At 38.2% G+C, this 16,060-nt stretch overlaps 1 long non-coding RNA gene across 1 annotated transcript in view; it reads left to right on the forward strand.

Moving 5' to 3' along the window:
* The first annotated feature begins 11,200 nt into the window (after positions 1–11,200).
* LOC140498428 (uncharacterized) overlaps positions 11,201–16,060 on the forward strand; it is a 36,195-nt gene continuing 31,335 nt past the window's right edge. The window contains exons 1-2 of the long non-coding RNA XR_011965092.1: positions 11,201–11,251; positions 12,175–12,264. This is a non-coding gene — a long non-coding RNA (uncharacterized lncRNA). The remainder of the gene's footprint in view (positions 11,252–12,174; positions 12,265–16,060) is intronic.

Below are 16,060 nucleotides of genomic sequence, written 5' to 3' on the forward strand. Positions count from 1 at the left end.
CTTGAATTCATAGTTTCTAGTCATGCAAAATAGGCACTACTTCACATATGAGAGATAAGTAAAAAAAAAATGTGGCATTGCCTTGCTACCACATAGGGAATAGAAGCTTAGCAAGGAATCTTTGGTTTGTATGTGGATTTGTGGGTTTGGGGGAATGAGTGAGGGAAGTAAGTCTATTGTGCGAGGCAGATCAGATAGGGGCTGGACTTGGAGGTTTTTGTTGCTCTCATCTGGTCATAATTTCCCTGATAGAAAAACAGATGAAAACTGGATCACAATCTTGATCTCCAATCCTGAGTGATATTCAGTAAGTCCTCTACCAAAAAAGATGTCAATATGAAAATTAATCAATTTCCAAACATTTGTTAAATTCCTACTGTGTCCTAGGCATTGTGTCAGGTATTGGGTGTACAAAACCCCAAGTGCCCTTTAGGTCTTACCCTTTATTTAGTCATTCCTTGGGGGAAACAATATGTGTGTATTTAAATACCTCCAGTCTACCTCTCTTCAAGCCTTCCCTTTCCCCTCACACTCTCCTATCACAGCCTCTTCTTTGTGTTGTGTTAAGTCCAACAGATGGTGAAAGGATGAGAGAGGGCAATGGGTTGTGTTCTCCTTTCTCAAAATATGCTGCTATTCTTCTCTCTCTCTCACCTTAGCCTTAGGAGAGAATTGAGTGTGCGCCCCTTCGCTCCTGTTATTGTCTGTTATTCTATTATCACATCCATTCCTTAAACCATTGTCAGATAACATTTTGGTTATCAGTTGATCTCTTACTGGAGATTAGTTGCCAGCTAACTGATGACAAGAATGGGACTCAGTGTAAGAGGAGGGAGGGTGAGGAGGTGGAGATAAAGGGGATGCCTAAGAGAAGGTGGAAAGGTACCAAAGACCACAGTCCCCTTTCCCCATTTTCCCCAGGTTTACTGTGATCATGCCACTTCAAGTCATGTCACATGCTATCCATGCCATTTGTGTCATTGGTTATTGAAATAACTTTCTGTAGGTGGACAATACAACATGATTTGTGAAATAGAAATTCTCTTCCTTGTCTCAAATCCCACTAAAGTGATATCAGGCTGTGCTAATGGAAGCATTATGTGCTAAACCAGAAAAGTAATTATTTCAAGCTACTTGGCACTCATCTTGCCTGAACATATTTCAACTGCTTTTAGTTTGGGATACCACATGTTGAAAAAGAGACAAATTAGAGCAAATTCCGAGAGAGGCAACCAACATGATAAAATGTCTGGTTAAAGGTTGGTGGCATGGCTCAGGGGCTTGGTAATGGGTTATAAATCTTTTCTCTAGTCAGCACTTCATAGCCGGCATCGTCTATCTGATTGCTGTCATCACTGCTTATGTTCAGAGACCGATGTAGAAAGGAATTGATGGTCTCAGTGAATAGTTCAGAATGTCTCTATAGCAAAAGAAATGAAAGACACCATAGTCAGCATCCATCTTCACTGTTTCATTGAGAAAGCAGATGACTTAAGAAAAGTCAAGGCCAAATTGAATCCTCACCCTATCACAACTGGGCTGGCATTGGTGCTAATTAGTCCTGATGGTGTCCACTCTTGTGACCAAATGAAGCTTTACAAGAGGTTTTTCATTTAGGTGTGGGTAAAATCTCTGTGATAGTTGAGTATTTCTTGATGGTTTTAAAATTTGCCTTAAGTGATACCTTCTTTAGCAGTTCTATGCTGATGTCTATAAGGTACATAAATGTATGGCCTTGGATTACTACATCTTTCTCCTGAAGAATTTAAAGAACTTTTCAATATTATAATAGCTAGGGGTACTTTTGGTTGGCAAAGTGTTTTACAAATATGATCTCCCTTTTTTTTTACCTAACCAAAACCTTGGGAGGTAGGTACTACTATTACCCCAGTAGTAGTACTACTACTACAAAGGAGGAAACTTGAGTCTGGGAGAGGTTGAATGACTTGCGCAGTGTCACACAGCTAATAAGCATCTGAATCAGAATAATCTTCTTGACTTTAGGTCCAGTGCTAATTCCCACAGCCTCCCTGTGTGATGAAGGGAGGGGAAGGTATTATTATCCTCATTTTATGGAGTGGCCAGAATGTTGAAGGCTCCTCCTCCCTTGCCATCCTTCTAATTTTCATCATCAGAAATAGTCGCTGCTAAGTTTTCCAGGTTGAGATGTAGGTGAAAAAGTGAATTAGGATATATAGGCAAAGAGGTCAGGGATAGGTCCAGAGCCAAAGTCAGGAACCAATTGAATTCTATACTTTGCTAGCCCATTTATTCATTTGACTGGTTGTAGATCAACAAGCAGCCATCATAGAAGGAATATCTTGTTATGAACTGTCAGCCGGTATTTATAAAGCTCCCACTATGTGCCAGTTACTGTATGAAATACTGTTGATATAAAGAAAGGGGGTAAAATCCCCTCATCCCTGCTCTCAGGGAGCTCACAGTCTGAGGGAGGGACAACATGCAAATAATTATGTACAGAAGAGCTATTTACAGGATGAATTGAGATTAGTCTCAGGGGGAAGGTGATAAGATCAGGGGAGGACTGATTGGGAAAGGCTTCCTTTGGGGTGATGAGCCAAGAATTTGAAAGCTTAGGGGGTGGAGATGGGGAGAGAGAGTTCCAGGGAAAGGGGACAAACTGGTGCGTGGATGTTACCCTAGGTTCATGCAAGCTATTCATGTGGAATCTGAACTTTGGCTGGTCCTACTAAACTGGAAAGTCTATGGTGCTGATAATTAACTATATGACTGTTATTGCAGGACCAGTCACCTAGTTTTATAACTAGGTGGCAAAAATTTTTTCAGCCACAGAAACTCGTAAAGACTGTCTGTCTATTTAAGGTGGAAAGGGATATCGACCTGTTTTAGTGGAGTGAGAATCCATTAAGATGATCCTTGAAATTTGAAGTCATTCTAAAGATATACACATATTCTTACAAATAGAGTATAATTAAATTACAAATTAGTGTCATCTAACTGTCCACTGGGTTGCCTGACAAGAGATTACATAGTTGCCCAGATCCAACTCTTACATATAAGAGTGAAGGAGAAAAGAAAAGAAAGAAGGAAAGATAGTTGGGTCATTGACCTGGTAGGAAGAGGGAAAGAGGGAAAGGACAAAAGAGAGAGTGCAGAAAAGAGGAGAGAAAGAAGAGGAGAAGTGCTATGAAATGCTTTTGTCCTCTGCCAAAGGCCACTCAGAAAGGGCCAAAAAGTGGAGAAAGGAAAAGAATGTAGGGAAGGCAAAAGGATTGGAGAAGAGGAGATGGCACAAATTACAACTTTTTAGAAACTGCAAGACATATAATGCAACACATTTAAAATTAACCAATCAAAAGTGCTGTTGCTTTTTGTTTTTATTAAGTTCTTAAATTTTCCAATTTTGACATGAGTTCTTAGTTATTTAAAAATGAGAAAATATAATTAGATATTTAATTTTTTTCAAATATACATGTAGTCCATTTAAGCTTTTGTAATTAGAGAATAAATATTTAAAAATGTATATTTTATCATAATAAATTAAAATTGTACCCTATAATAATAATACCAAGTTGCATGTTTATTCATAAAAGTTCCATTTAAAAATCATCTACTTAGGAAAATTATGACTATGTAAAACTTCACTGTCATATTGTAAAAGCATAGAAGAAATCTGTTATTCAGAATTGTGCATGCATTGAACATAGAATACTTATATTTGCTAAGAATTATATTAAAATAAAATTACAGTCTATCCTAATATGGAATTAGTAGTTCTTTGGTTGATTAGAGTCTATGTTGTCTAATAACTGACAGATTTTGTCTATTTATGAATATTTATTCTCTCCCTCTTCCTTCTATTTTAGAACATTGTCTTCCCCACCAGGTGTGGAAAGACAGATGAAGCCTATGGCAGAGAAACAGGAATATAACTTCTGATCTGGTCACAAGACAAGAGCAATTTCCCTATGTCCTCCTGACTTGCTTAGTCAGGTCTATCAGATTACCTCTCCTCTGGCCAAGGTCTTTAGAGTCCCTTCCTCAGTTCCTTGGAGGGCTAGTATCAAAATCATACCTTCTGCATTGCAAATAGGTAGGATTTGATGATCACTGAAGGTGTCATCCATTTTTAAGAGCTGGGATGGATTTGAATTGAGAAGGTGACAATCCCATTAACAACTACAAACTGCTTCCTCAGGCTGGTCAGAGGTTTATCTACACCTACTTTTCTGAAGTTTATTGTTCTGGTGGGAGTTCAGTTGGGATGTGCATTCTTAACACCCTCTCTATAAAGTGCTAGAAAGCAATGAAATATCAATGAATAATTATGATATTAAGAGCCTCCTACCAATGATTTATGTGGGAGGAAGTTTGAATCATTCAAGATATCAAAATAAACAAAACCTGGTGTTCTCTTCAGCAGAATCCATTCCTTCATCTTTCTCCCTTTTGTAAAGCTTCTTCTTTCATATCAACAAGAGAATACTTTGGTACTTCCTTTAACTTATGGGACCAGATATTTACCATGGGCAAAGCTTAGTCTGTGGGCAAAACTTCTTTGGTGACAATTACAAGGAAAAAATTTTGTGTTTGTTTTAAAAATACATTTGATTGAGGAACCAAAGGAGAAAAAGTAAAGCTGGATATTTGTTTCTTAATTTGAATGTATCGGATATGTATGAAAACCACTGCTTCCAGTTGGATTTGGGGGAATGACATGCAGTATCTTTAGGCTCCTCTATTAAAAGGATATTCTGTTGAAATGAAATGCCAGGATGTACCTGGTACTTTTGGCAAGAGTACTGCCTTTCATGCAGCTTTCCTGCCAATACCAACATCCCTTAATTACTCTTATGAGACTGTGGAGGCTCACCCTGTTCCCAGATTCGCTCACTCTTTTTTTTTCCTTCAGTAAGAAATCTGGTAAGCTTCAAGGTTAAGGCCTCCTTGGCTCCCTTTAAATCCCAGCTGAAATCCTACCTTCTGCAGGAAGCCTTCCTCAACCCTCTTCATTTCAGTGCCTTCTCCCTATCAATTATTTTCTACATATCCTGCTTATAGCTTGCTTTGTATATGTTTGTTTGCATATCGTCTCCCCCGTTAAATTGTAAGTTCCTTGAGGGGCAGATACTGTCTTTTTCCTCTTTTTATATTCCCAGCCTTGGAGTGATTCTTAGCACATTGTAGGTGCTTAATAAATACTGGTTGCTTGATTGACATGGTCAGACTTGTTTGTGTTTCCAAAAAAGAATGCACACACAAAACCTTTATTCTAGACTTTAGAATGTTGTCAGTTATTCCCTCATAATCCTATTTAAAAGAAGATAAATTTTTCATTATATACTTAGTGCAATCAGATATCTATAGGAACCCCTTCGACATACCCCTGGACCCTCATTTTCCACAGGAGAAAACTATAACGTGGACATAAGACATCATTCTTAGTGTAGCAGCTGAGCGCTCCTTTTGAAGTCAGAAAAATCTGGATTCAACTCCTTCCTCAGATGCTATCTGTGTCACTGTGAGCAAGTTATAACCTCTCTGAGCCTTAGTTTCCTCCTCTGTAAAATAGGGATAAAAATAGCACCTACCCCACAGAACTATTTTGAGGATTAAAGAAGTAATGTACATATAAAAGACTTTGCCAATCTTAAAGGCCTGTTTGTCAGTAATTATTATGTTCATCATTGTTATCTTGTTCTGATCTTTTTTGGTTGGGATTCAGATAGAAAAGGTTGCTATTGTGCTATCGTTTCTTTACAGTCAGCTTTCTATGGGCTATTCTAGCTTTGTTGGACATTATCCTGTCAATAAGCATTCATGAAGTGTCCACCGTATACCAAGAACTTTACAAAGAAAGGTCGGTCTCTGCTACAGTCTCTGCTCTTGAGAAGTTCACAGTCTGATGGGGAATACAACACCCAGATAACTATGAATAATAAGCTATATACAGGATAAATCAGAAATAACCAGCAGAGGCAAGGCATTAGATTAAGAGTGATTGGGAACGACTTCCTTTAGTTTGGATTTCACCTGAGACTTAAAGGAAGCCGGGAAGCAGAGATGAGGAGGGAGAGCATTCCAGGCATGGGCAGTAGCCAGTGAAAATGCCTGGAGCTTCCCCAGCTGATAAATGGTCAAAGGATATGAGCAGGCAATTTTCAGAGGAAGAAATTAAAGATATCTATAGTCATATGAAAAAATGCTCTAAATGACTTTTGATTAGAGAGATGCAAATCAAAACAACTCTGAGGTACCACATCACACCTGTCAGATTGGCAAACATGACAGAACAGGAAGATGATAAATGTTGGAGAAGATGTGGGAGAGTTGAAACACTAATACATTGTTGGTGGAGCTGTGAGCTGATCAACCATTCTGGAGAGCAATTTGGAACTATGCCCAAAGGGCAACAAAAATGTGCATACCCTTTGACCCAGGAATATCACTTCTACAACAATATCCCCAAGAGATCATAAAAATGGGAAAGGATCCTACATGTACAAAAATATTTATAGCAGCACTCTTTGTGATGGCCAAAAACTGAAAATCAAGGGGATGTCCATCAATTGGGGAATGGCTGAATAAATTATGGTATATGAATGTAATAGAATACTATTGTGCTATAAGAAATGATGAACAGGAAGACTTCAGAGAGACCTGGAAAGACTTATATGAACTGATGCTGAGTGAAAGGAGCAGAACCAGGAGAACTTTGTGCACAGCAACAACCACAGAGTGTGAGGAATTTTTCTAGTAGACTTAGAACTTCGTTGCAATGCAAGAACTTAAAAAAAAATTTCCAATGGTCTTCTAAGGCAAAATGCCTTCCACATCCAGAGAAAGATCTATGGAATTCAATCGCAGAATGTAGCAGATCATTTTTGTGTGTGTGTATTACGTTTTGGTTTGTTAGATGATTTCTCCCATTCATTTTAATACTTCTCCACAGCATGACTATAGTGAAAATGTATTTAATAGGAATGTATGTGTAGAACCTATATAAAATTGCATGCCATCTCAGGGAGGGAAGGGGAGGTAGAGAAAGGAAGGGGAAAATAATAATCTAAGTTATATGGTAGTGATTGCAGAACACTGAAAATAAACAAAATTAATTAAAAAAAAAAAAGAAAGACAAAAGAAAAAAAAAAGAAAATGCCTGAAGCTGGAAGATGGAGTATTTTTTTAAGGAACACAGGAGGCCAATGTCATTGGATCAAAGAGTATGTGGAAGGAGAGGGTAAGGTGTAAGAAGACTGCAATACTGTGTGTGTGTGTGTGTGTGTGTGTGTGTGTGTGTGTGTGTGTAGGAGGGACAGGTTATAAAGGACTTTGAATACTGAACAGATGTTTTCATATTTTTTCTCCATTCCCAAACTGTGTAATCTAACCAAACTGGCTGTCTCTCTCTTCTTCTTACATGCAGTACTCAGGGCCTGGGATATGACCTCCTCTCATGCCTAGAATGCACTCCTTCCTCTTTATCTCATAGCATCCCTGTTTTCAAATACTAACCCTCACCCCCTTTCCCCCAGTTCCTCTATTTTATCATGTAAACATACATTAAAAAAATGATTCTTAATGTAAGGAATAAAACAAGCATTTCCTTAACATAGTAGAATAGAAGAAAAGATGATTCTGCATGAAATTGCACATCTATTGTGTGCAACTTGCATATATATTTTGCTATATATTACATTGTGTTTCAAATAATATATAAATAAATCTAATTAAAATAATTAAAAAAATTTAAACTGTAATTTAAATAAATACATATTTTAAATAAATATATATATTTAATAAAGTTATCATGTAATTTTTTTCTTACCTCCCTCCCTCCCCCAGTTGACTAGAATTAGACTTATATAGTCACATGATACTCTTGTTTTTATCCATTGCACCAGAGCTCGGGCCTGACCAAGGCTCAGAGATACCTCTGAGGTCTAGTTTGCCTCTCTGCATTAGGCTCTCTGGCTCCTCTTGTTTTCTATCTGTTGTTGTTGCTCTTGTTTCAGTCATGTCTGACTCTTCATGACCCCACTGGGTTTTTCTCATTGGAGTGGTTTGCCATTTCTTCCTCCAGCTCATTTTACAGCTGACAAAACTGAGACAAAATCAGGGTTAAGTGACTCACCCAGGGTTGCATAGGTAGTAAGCGTCTGAGGCCAGATTTGAACCCAGAAAGATGAGTCTTCCTGCCTCTAGGCCCAGCACTCTATGGTGCCACCTAGCTGCCCCAGTTTGCTGCCTAGCTTTGGGGAATTTGCATATAGACATTTAGGGTTGTGGGGTTCACCTTTCTTGGATTTTGTCTCCTATGCATTTCTAGTCTCTCACTTGATGTCTATGTATAATCTTTTGCCCTCCTTCAGATCTTTTTTAGTTTAAATCCTTTTTTAAAAAATTAAATGTGTGGCACCAGGAAATGTATTCTTAACAGCCTTTGTTAGGTGTACTCTCTTTCTGGCCAGGATCTTGTCTTTCCAATATTGTAAATTATGGTCCAGAAATCCAAATCCCATTTTCAGATACAATATTCTTAGCCAGCTGTTCACTTCCCAAATTAATTTTTGTTTTTTATCCCTTTCCTTCAATGTACAATAATTAGGAAAAAAATACAATTGATTTATGGTCTTCAGTTTCTTCCTCAAGATTTCATAATTTTTGACTTTTTTCTTAGTTTCCTTCTGGAACTGTCACTTATGGTTAGATGAATCACCAGAAGTAAGTAGACCTTATAATAACTAGCATTTACCTCCCATTTCTTCTCTTCTCTATCATCGTGACATGGATCATCTCTATTTCTTCACCACATATCCCTTTCCTACTATTCTTTCTTTCAACTTGGAAAGTAGAAGGATATTCTTCAAGTCCCTTTCTCCTTCAGGAGGGAAACCAGCCTTCTGCTTGGAACACAAATGGTTGTTACTTGGCTGTGGGAGAAACTCAGATATACTCTGTTCGATGCAAGTTATTAAATAATAATGATAATAATAATAAATAGCATTATGGAGTACTTTATGCTTTGCAAAGCACTTTGTATATAGCATTTGATCTTCACAACTACTCTGTAAGGTTGGTGCTATTAAACCTATTTCACAGAAGAAGAAATGAAGACTGAGAAGTCAAATGACTTTTGCCTAGGATCCCATAGCTAGTTGTGTTTGAGTTAGTTTTTTTCATCTCCAAGTCTAGCACTCAATATTGTATACTAACTAGCTGCTTAATATCTTTTGCTCTCCACAAGAGGGGAGAATTTCTAGCCTCTTTTCCTTAAATTACCTTGGGTAGTTTTGTACCTTAAACTGGTGGGTATTTACACATCAACTCCAAGCATCTGGCAAAAACTTTCTCAATGTTATCTTATCTTCTTGAACATGGATAATCACTCTTTTCAGTATCTTCTGTGTTAAATGGATCATCACAAAAGTTTTGAATAAGGCCAATCTCCAATGATATGCCACCCTCTCTATTTCTCTGACTCTTCAGAGAAGTCATATCATACTGACCAGAGTGTTAATTTAATCAATGATATAAACAGGACCCAATTAGTCTTCATTTTAGGGTTTCTGAGAGTCCTTTACAGCTACCATAATAGTGTAGGGGTACGCAAAGCCTTTTCCACGTATTACTGTGTCTGGCAGTCACTTACCTGTTGTTCTTCACATTCTCAGCACAGGCAATGGGTTGGACTCTGAATTGTTGCTGTTATTACCACTACTACTGGTATTACCACTACTATTAGTATCACTACTCCTACTCCTACTACCTCCACCATTGTTATTATGCTCCTTTGCTAAATCCACATTTCAGAGATGATAACAGGGCTAAACTAAATATATACATTTTCCTTGGATAAGCCAAGTACCAAATCAAAGAGACTGTGGTTGAAAAAGAGAGTTGTTTAATGTAACTTTCTATCAAATAAGTTTATTTTCCCCAAACCACATAGAGCTCAATTTTACCCATCCTCAATGGATATCCAATTGATTAAGTTAGAGGAAGATGCAAATATTTATTCCTATAATTATTATCTAAAACATGGGCTCCTATCATTTAAGTGTTATAAATACATTTAAAAATGAAGTTTATTAATAAAGGATTTTGGTAAGATCTAAAGTTAAGTCTATGAAACAGTAGTTTCAAGAATATTTGTAACATCATCATAACAAAAAATTGCACTGAAAATAGAGATGAACATTCATTTTTTGCTTCCTTGGCAAGGAAGTTAGATGATGGAGTGACTATTTCCTTTCTCAATTCAAGTGGGTTTAAATTTTTTTTTTTACTTTGTGAAATTTGTTAGTGGTAACAGCTTTCAAGTTTATCAACCAATATCTGACTCATGCCTTCCAGTTTAGAAATTTAGATTAAGAACATGAGCACTTAAGTTTAGTACAATGTACATTTCTGAGTACAAGCAATTGACCCAACGTGGGTGCTGACTTTTCTGTGAATTTTCTCATGAATTCAAAGCCATCTTTCTCTTCTTCCAAAAGAGTTATGAGGGCTTTGTGGATAAGAAACTGAAATGAGATGCTCTCTGCTCAGTATAACTAGCAAATAGCTCTGCAGGCTTAATCACTAAACTCTGCACGGAAATAATAGTTGTCTCACGGTCAGGTCAGAAATGATAACTGAAACCATGGAATCCTTCAGATAAGCTACCTGTCTAATCAGGGGAAATAGTTGAAAGTCTAATAGAAGTCTTTGTGCTGAGGGACAGTGATTGAAGTTCAAAAGACTTAGCAGAGGTCAAGTTGGCCATGTCAGGCATTTCCCCAAGTTTACTTCATTCAATTAACCTAAAACAATCTGCTCCTGTGAGAGAGTTCCTGGCTTCCCTTGCTCAGAAAAAGGGGGCCCAGGGCAAGGGTGTCTGCTTCTCTGTGTATTTTATGGAATTCCTGGGTTCGGTCTGCAAGGATTATTTCTTCTGTCATTTACCCTAGCACACAAAATAGGATTTTGTAAATTCAACCAATACATTTAGAATGGAGGAAATGAAAAACAACATCAGATACATTGAAAGGCTGGAGAATTTGTTAGTCCAAAGAATTGTGTCTGCAACTCTGAATCAAGTTCTGGCTTTGGTTGCTTTGAAATACTACGTGCCCCTCACATAGACGTGAGTTGGTTTTCTTCTTGTTTAGTCTAGGTAATTATTGATAGTCTTAACCCAGACCCATCTGAGCCATGGAAAGCAACTGAGTTATGTGCTTTCCCAGGAGCTCAGTGAATGCTTACGGTGGTAAACTATTTGTCCCAGGTACTTTCACTAACAAAAAGTCTTTATGGTTTATGAATGTCATGCTCTGCATTTTTTTTCTTGGTATGCCTATGTTTGATTTTTTCTCTTTGTAAGTTTATCTTCTTATTTCTTAGATGGAATAATTATGTTACAAATTTCAGTTAACTCTGTGGAGGTCCAGCAGTGGTTCATGCCCTAGCTGCAATGTGTGATCAGATTACACAGATAAATGGACATATGAGAGGTTCTGGCATGCTAGGGAAATATAGCACATAACTCTGGGAAATACACACATACATAATACTTATGCTTCCTTGAATATATATATGTTCATACACATGTATATGTATATACATATATACACTTAATTTTTAGCAAACATTTAGATAAAATTCTTCTTTTTTAAATAAAAAGATTAGAATCGACATACTCACCACTAATTATGTATAAAATAGCACATCAGCTGGTCCTAACTCATGGCTGTAAGCTGCTCTTTGCAACGTAAGGAAATGGACGCAAGCCCAGTACCAACATTTTCCTGTTTTCAAAATCTCTAACATAACAAATGTGGACAGATGTTCTAATGAATCTGAACAAATGAGTCAGACTTTTCTTTGTGTTCAAATTGCACAGTAGCAATAAGTCAGATGTTTAGGGAATTGTGTTAGCTACCGAGGTACCTTTAGTTCATGCTTGTTGAAGGAGATGAAAAGGGAATATGAGGTCCTGAATGAATGAGCACATATGGCTTCACTTACTAATAGGGAGTGATAGAGAAGAATAGTCACTGATGGTATATTCATTTTATTAATTGGAGCTTTTACAAAATATGTTGCGTGCTTATTATCATTCACCTATTGTCTTATTTTGACTTGAAGGTCTACAATAAGCTTGTTCTTTAATATCTCTTTTATAATTTTCCCTTTTTTACCTCAACCAAGACACCTTCTATTGTTGATTTTGATCCTGCACAGATGTGAGACAGATGTGTCTATGGTGCCTTCTTTTATCCTGCAGAGGGACAGAGCAAGGTAAGGGAAAATTTATATTGAGAAAAATAAGTATTTAAACTTTGTACCTGTATTTTCTACACTGGAAAAACCCAAGGTACATAGACCCCAAGGTGTATAGACCATTTACTCTAGATGCTCTAATTTAGCTAGAAAATCCTCTCTCTAACTTCTACCAAAGACCTGGCAAGCCTTTAGTAAGTGCTTGTTGATCGCTCTTGATTAAAATAACATTGTTGGGGTCAAAGCTGTCCTCTGTATTTCTGTTTGGGAATGTGATGTAGTGAATTGGGAGTTGTAACTGTAGCCAAGAAGAGGTGTGTACAAGTTCTGTCTCAGACACTGGTGGGGGCCCATGTAAGTTACATGATGATAGTACCTTATATTGATAGAGAGCATTATACAGTTTGTTTTTATTTGAGCCTCATAATAACCTTGTAAGGTAGATGTGACAAGTAATTATTATCATACCCATTTTATACCTGAGGAAACTGAGGCTGAGAGAAGCTATGACATATCTTCAACCCCCAACGACAGGAAAGGCAAAGAAGTACAAATATACAAAGACTGCATTTGCCATTACTTTAAAAATGGAATGTGATACCACTCTGAAAGTGCATGAAGATGAATCCTACAATGTCGTCACGAGAGGTTACATTCCAATTAGAGAAATAATCTGGAGTAACCTATCAGTTTAGTGTTTGAGGACACAGAAGAAAGGGTCCTACTGGGTAAGCGTTGAATGGCTGTAAAGCTATCCAGAGGGTCAGTCCCTGGAGCTGCCTCATATCTCCCAGTGTCTGAGGTTTTGACCCATTTGCAAACTCACTAAGCTGTGCTGTTTCTCTTTCAGAGATCTCAGAGGTTGAATTTCTCATCTTCTGTTGATGGTGTTCCATTTGCCCAGATCTGTTCTGTCCATTGAGATAGCTCAGTCTGGAGCTTGGACTCCTTTCTTCTCCCTTGGTTTGCTTTGAGGGGGCCTCAGATATTTGATTCTGGATAAGTCACTTAATCTGTCTGCCTCACTTTCCTCATCTGTTGTTGTTTGTCCTTTGTTCTTGAAGAGAACTATGACATCAGGAAGATGATGCCATGACTTTCCAGTGAATTGGATTTAAGTGAGCTCAGGAGGGTTGTGCAAGGACATCAGCCTCACTTTCTCCTCTGGAACCATGTGGGTGCAGTGGCCAGCTATAGATCAGAATGACTGGAGACGGCTCCCTCCCCGTCTGTAAAGTGAAAATAATAATAGTGCCTGCCTCCCAAACTTGTTGTGAGGATCAAATGAGATAATATTTGTAAAGCATTTCACAAAGCTTAAAGTGCTATCTGTTGTTGTTGAGTTGTTCAGTCATGTCTGTCTCTTCATGACCTCATAGATCATAGCACACCAGTACTGTCTACAGGGTTTTCTTGGCAAAAATACTGGAGTGTTTGGCCATTTTCTTCCCCAGTTCATTTTACAGATGAGGAAACTGAGGCAGAGTTAAAAGACTTGCCCAAGGTCACTCAACTAGTAAGTGTCTGAGGCTGGATTTGAACTCAGGTCTACCTAGCTGCCTCCAAAATGCTACCTATCATCATCATCATCATCATCACCACCATATTGTTGTTTTATTATTATTATTACAGGATCATAGGTCTGATGTTGGAATTGATCTTTGTTCTATGTGTGGAATAAGAGGTCTGCTTTTCATTAAGAAAGTCAGGCTCAGTCTTCTTGGGCTCGTATGAATTAGGTTGTGACAAGAAGGGTTCCTAGCTCTGAGTGTATAATTGTGGACACTACAGCTGCGAAATCTTGTCGTGTGCAGTATGGTCCAGCATAAAAAGGGTTAAGATCTGAAGCCAGAGCAGATTAGAATCCTAGCTCTGTCACTAAATATGGTTGTGATCTTGGGTAAATCACTTAACTTCATTGGACCTCAAATGTCTCATCAGTAAAATAAAGAGATTATACCAGATGGCCTCTAAGGTCATATGACTTCTACAGAAGTCTACATCTAGGAAGTATCTAAGACATTGACTAGCTGGGTGACCCTGGGTACCTCAATCTCCTCAACTATCAAATTGGGTTAATAATAGCACCTACCACCCAGCCAGTAAGTGTCTGAGGTCGGATTTGAACTCAGACCTTTCTGACCCTGGTCCCCATACTTTACCCACTGTGCCACTTAGCTGATCGGAAAGGCATCCCTATTTGAAATCCTGAGGATGTAGGTTAAAATGCCAGCTTTTCCATTTACTACCTATGTAACCTTGGAGAACTCATTGTCTTTGGGCCTCAATTTTCTTGGCAAAGATACTGTAGTCGTTTGGTATTTCTTTTTCTAGTTTATTTTATAGATGAGGAAACTGAGGCAAACAGGGTTAAGTGACTTGCCCAAGGTCATAGAGTTAGTAAGTGTCTGAGGTTACATTTGAAATCAGGCCTTCCTGACTCTAGACCCAGCCCTTTATCTACTGTGCCCCTTCACTGAAAATGCTATCTAAATACTACTATTATTATTCTTATTAATAGAGTTAAATAATTCACAACTAGCAGTGTAAGAACAATTTTATAAAACTTGATGAAAATTCTTCCACATTTAATTTATAGCAATCTGGTTACAGCTGTTCTAACACCTAGGCCACCATTCTGGAGGAGATGTCAAGACTGATACCTCTTCTTGGTGAGAATTATTGTGGGAAGCACTGGACTCTTATTCCATTAGCCAGGATTTGGGTATTGCCTCATTGACTTTTCAGTGGCCATGCTCTTGTAAATTAGGTAGGACAAAGCTAGAGATACAGCAGGCACTGCCAGTGTGCTGAAGACTGCTAAACATGTTTCATCAGAGGTCTGCAGGTACTTCAGGGGATGACTTAGGCAGCCTTTCTTTTTCTATCTTTGACCCACTTTGTGGTTAGGCACTATGGAGTCCCTTGAAACTTCCTGTGGATCAGAAGTACTCAGAAAAAATCCTCCTGGGATAGATAGAATTCCAAGTGAACCTTGATTAAGGTGGAGCTGGGGCTGGAAGGGTCAATGGGTGAAAGGATAAGTGCCCATGGATCTCATTTTGTTTGACTATGATGAGCCCATAGCAAAAAGTTATTCAGAAACCTATTACGCAGACTTGAGCTTGCCCCTGGACGATCCTACTTAAGTCTTACTACGCCCAGGGATCATTTCTGAAAAAATTTCCAAAGGAAACCATCTCTTAATGCCTTCAGCCTCCAAATGAAGTGCTTTCTTAGTGGAAACTACAGTTTATTCTACTGGAATTACCAAAGGATCCAAAATCAGTAAATGATAATAATGATGATTAAAATAATAGCTAACTCTCATTCCTTGTTTTAAAGTTTGTAATCTGCTTTACAGATGATTTGTCATTTCGTCATTTGATTTCCTCACAGCAACCCTGTAAAATGTGTGCTGTTATTATTACTTTCATTCATAAATGGGAAGTGAGCCTGAGAAGCTGTGGTGACGTGGCTAAGAGGTATCTGAGGCAGGATTCAAACACAGAGTCCACCCTATCTATTGAACCACCAGCTGCCTAAGAAATGCAGTAATCCAACTCTTCCTTCCCTGGCATTCCTCCTCCCTGCTTCCCACTCCAACTCTGTAAACGAAGACCCTCTGAAGGATGGATCTCTTTGCCCATTTTTGCTTTGCTCTCTTTTGAACAGTCCCTCCATGAGTCTCTCCAGAGGGCATTAACTTAGCTGCTTAATTGGGTGGTCTGGAAAAACTTAAGCTGCTCACTTGACAAAGTCAGATGTTTGAGAAATGCTCTTCTCTAATTGTACTTGGGCATAAAAGGTTTCC

This window comes from Notamacropus eugenii, chromosome 4 (genome assembly GCF_028372415.1).
Source record: "Notamacropus eugenii isolate mMacEug1 chromosome 4, mMacEug1.pri_v2, whole genome shotgun sequence".
Classification (NCBI taxonomy): Eukaryota; Metazoa; Chordata; class Mammalia; order Diprotodontia; family Macropodidae; genus Notamacropus; species Notamacropus eugenii.